At 46.5% G+C, this 4,557-nt stretch overlaps 1 pseudogene; it reads left to right on the top strand.

Annotated features, from left to right (window-relative positions):
* Positions 1-216: 216 nt before the first annotated feature.
* Positions 217-744, top strand: LOC106145429 (phosphoglycerate mutase 1-like; annotated as a pseudogene).
* Positions 745-4,557: the final 3,813 nt, after the last annotated feature.

The following is a 4,557-nucleotide window of genomic DNA, read 5'->3' as shown; positions in this document are numbered from 1 at the left end:
GACAGCACCACCAGGAGGTCTGGGTTTGCCACTTCTGGAATCTCTGCAATTCCTTGTTGCTGCATCCTCACTTTGCTGCCTTGACTGCCTGCAGCCTGGTGCTGATCCTGCACAGGTAAGAGCACCTGGAACCTGGAGAATCCTTCAATGGCTGGCACGACCTTGGACCATAGCCTGGTTGGCCAGGAGGAATGCTGGCCAGGCAGGCACTAAGAGATGCTAAAAAGCTATGAATTTGATATCTGCTTTACCTGGGTGCAGAAAAGGGCAATCTGAACCCTCTGGAAAGTGCTGAATGCCATTGAATAAGATGTGGCTTCCAGCTGCATTTGGTGAGGATTGGGAGCCTGGATGTGCCACACTATGGGACTCTGACTGACCTCAATAAAGCACAAATTGCTGCCAAGAAATGGAGGCCCACCTCCAATGGATCCTGATCATCCCTGCTATAGCAATTTCAGTAAGGATAACATATATGCAGGCCTTACTGAGGATCAGCTACCCTTCTGTGAAAGTGTGAAGAACACTATTGCCTAAGTTCTTCTCTTCTGAAATGAATAAATCTCCCACCAAATCAAGGAGGGGAAATGAGTTCTGACTGCCATCCATGGCAACAGCTTTAAGGGGATCACTGAGCATCAGGAGTGTCTCTCTGAAGAGGCCATCATGGAGCTGAACTTGCCAGCTGGTATTCCCATTGTCTATGAATTGAACAAGAAATTGAAGCCCATCAAGCCCATGTAGTTCCTGGGGTTGAAGAGACCTTTGGTGGAACTGTTGCTGCTCAGAACAAGAAATAAATGCAAAACAGTACACATTTGTACCAAGGAATGCCCTGCCTATCCTTTCCTCTGCACCTATCTCCTGCATGTATCACACTGACCACATCTGTAGGCATTTTAAGTTGCAACTGCTAATGGGGAATGGTAGCTTTCATTTTAATTTTAACATTTAGTCTCCTGCATCCACTCTCTTCATAGAATCTAGTCAGAATAGGACCCTAGGACACAGATTGTCAGTCCAAGCCCAGGTAAGGCTCCTCTTATTCGGGAGAGTTGTGTCGCGACCCCCAGCTGGCAAAGGAAGACACGACACAAGATTCTTCTTTCAGCAGTTTATTCAGGCCTTATCTCAGTCATGACTTCAAGCTTCTTCTCCCCTACCCGTGCCTCCCAGTCTTAATAAAGCACCCCGAGCCCCAATGCAAAGCTGCCACGTGGATCTTTCTCATAGGGTGTTATCTCAAAACACGCCAACTCTCCCTAATAAGGAGTTGTTTATCACTGACCACAGTGGCAGCCAGAGCCATATTGTAATGGTGGCTATGGTCCGCAGAAACGGCTCACCACAGTTCCCCCTTTTTGTTTTACTAAAACAATACAGGCGAGAGTAGAGGTCCTATCCCACTGTGCAGAAGTGGCTGCATAGTATGGCTCAGCCCCAAGGAGGCGCCTTCCCTAGATCTGACTCCATATCAGCAGACGCCTTTTTTCGTGGAGCGGGACGTGGACACGTCAAACCTGCATGCAATAGGACATGCTCTCTTTGAGGTCCACTTATAGGATCACTCAAGTGCAGTGCCTTGCCTCGCATCCTGTTTCGTGACGATGGTGAACAAAAGGGGGTAGCTGGGACTGCCTCTGTAGGACAACCACAATTAAGTTGGCATCACCCTGAGAGAAAGACACGGGCTTTAAAGCCATAGCTAAAGACCAGTGTGGAAACCCTTCTGCGTGCAATGGCAACAAGACCTGCAGAGTGCAAGGGCTTTCCAGCACTAGAAGAAAGACAAAAGAAGGACATGTCGAACCCAGTGCAATGTTAGAATAACTTGGGGTGCAATGACCATGTCAAAGAGTTACTGTTTAAGATGCGCAAGCCAGACCTGTGGCGAGTTGCCAATTTCTAAAGCTGCAAGAGCTTGCACGATCATAGCCTTTTCTTGAGCACTGTGAGCCTTAAGGCGACAGAGAAACCACAAACAAAGTATCACACCAAAGCAACATACTGCCCCAAAAATGCCTACTCCCACCCACTCTTTGAAAAAGGAAAAGGCAGAAGATATCCAATTAGTGAATTGACCCAAAGTCATGGGATCAACATGAGTGTTATTCAAGACAGCTATCTGAGTCAGTTGAGACTGGATCATGTCTTCCGCCACCATGGACCAATTCCTGGCCAAATATCCCCCAATGATGCGGGAAGCACTCCTGGAATCATTAAATCTAACAGAGGTTATACATAAATGTGCACGTTGGTCAACGCAACCCAAAAATACCAAGTCAGCCAATTCTTCTATCTGAGCTTGAAGTAGATCTATTCTTTTGTTAGCAGCTAAAATCCTTGACAAAATATGTTGATTAATTTTATTTTGAGATTCGAGTATGGTGGAAGTTTGTTGAACAACCTGATTAATGGTGGCAGCAGTTTGTACTTGACTGGCCATGGCTACTCCAGCCGTAACCGCTGCAGCGGCAGATACCGCCACAGCTGTCACTATAGCTGCCGTAATACCCAAATCTCTGCGGACTCTAAGCAGCTCAACGATAGGGAACTTATCTGGATCCGCAGTAACTGGGATTGGAACAAAAGTTGGTATTTTCATCACCACTGCTACAGTCCAGGAACCATTCCAGCACTCCGATAAATAACAGGAAACATTAGCACAGTTAAGCATTCCCGTCTGGGTGGAGTTGGCCAATAAGAACAGGAACACGGCTTGGACACACACCGCTGTAGGGGGCAGTGTCGCATTATTTAATTGAGAATTAAAGGTGATATTTTTAAGTCTTCTACCTCCGCCTGCATCCTCCACCATTCTAGCAACAAAGTCTGAGAAAGGTTCTGTAGGGCCCTGCATAATTTTAGTCAAATTGTCAGACACTTCTCCTCTATTTGGGAGGGACTTCCATGCACGGATACAAATGTTATTAATCTGCTCATATACTTCAGGAGGATATCCTGTTTGTTGGTTGGCAAACCTGCCCTGCCCCAAAAGCATATCCTTATCCCAGGCAGGACGTCCTGCTGCATGATTTTGGGCAGCCTGTTCTATGGCACCCTCTAACATAAATGCTCTCCAATCTAAGTATTTTCCCAGGGAGACACAGGCTCGAACTAAGCTAGCCCAATCTGAGGGGGTCATGCAAAATCTAGTCAGTTCTTCCACCTGAGTAAGGGTGAAAGCAGCATCTATACCATAAGTACGGACGGACTCCGCCAAAGTTTTAATTATTTTAAAATCCAATGGCTCATGGTATCTTCCTCTATTATTGTCTTGAAAAACCGGGTATGCTAATCCCATATCTGTATTAACTGTTCTCCAAACTTGGGAATGGAAAGTCCTCCCGGAGTTTTGAACTCCACCCACGTACGGGGGCGGAGTTACAGGAGGCGCAGGAAAAAGTGGAGCAGCCTCAGATACTGGCTCTTCTTCTAAATTCTCAACCTCCTCTTCAGAGCTAGACTTATCCCCCTCTACACGGTAGGCCTTCATACTTGGTGTCTCCCGTTTTTTCCTTTTTAATCTTATCTTACGTAATTGTTGCAACAATGTGTCAAGATCCTCAGAACTTTCCGAGCCACTGGTGTTCTTGGGTGTTTGCAATTCGGTCAAGTCTGGATAGAGCCTTCTCCTGTTTTTATTTTCAGGCTCTTGTGCTTTTTCACTGCTCTTACTCTTAATACTCTCTGCCACTTCGCTATATGACCCCTCAGATCTCTCCTCGTGCAATTGTTCAAGAACAGCCTGACCCTCACTCACAGCTTCCTGGCATTTACCATCTGTTATACATCCTCTAACCAACTTCCATACTGGAATGATTCCACCTTTTAACATCCCTTGCCTGTGAGCAAAATCTGGATCCTTTCCTAATTTGTCCCAACTGGGAATCGTAAGACTTCCTGAAAAGGCAAACCAAGGAGCAGCTATATCAACTTCTCTTAGAAACATCTGCAAAGTGCTGTGCTTTACCTTAAGTCCTTTGGAACGTAGCAGCCCATCCAAGGCCAACAAAATTGGGCTTGAAGAGGTAGCGCCCATAATGTTATCAAAGTTATAAAGAAAGTGAAAGTACAAAGCCCCGCTCTCTCTTTATCTACCGAAGAGCGTTCTGTTATTATTATTCTTCCCGCTCCTTTATCTACCGAGGAGCGTCCTGCTATTTACTTGCGGATTCCCACTTTACCTGGGAACTTACCGGTGCACCACCCTGATTGCTGAAAGTTCTGGATCCTGGGTTTGAGGAAGTCCCCATACGGGCCACCAACTGTCGCGACCCCCAGCCGGCAAAGGAAGACACGACACAGGATTCTTCTTTCAGCAGTTTATTCAGGCCTTATCTCAGTCATGACTTCAAGCTTCTTCTCCCCTACCGGTACCTCCCAGTCTTAATAAAGCATCCCGAGCCCCAATGCAAAGCTGCCTCGTGGATCTTTCTCATAGGGTGTTATCTCAAAACACGCCAACTCTCCCTAATAAGGAGTTGTTTATCACTGACCACAGTGGCAGCCAGCGACATATTCTAATGGTGGCTATGGTCCGCAGAAACGGCTCAC

Source organism: Ictidomys tridecemlineatus, chromosome 6 (assembly GCF_052094955.1).
Source record: "Ictidomys tridecemlineatus isolate mIctTri1 chromosome 6, mIctTri1.hap1, whole genome shotgun sequence".
NCBI classification, from domain to species: Eukaryota; Metazoa; Chordata; class Mammalia; order Rodentia; family Sciuridae; genus Ictidomys; species Ictidomys tridecemlineatus.
The sequence above is the reverse complement of the archived record's forward strand: the minus strand, read 5'-3'. Positions and strand labels throughout refer to the sequence as shown.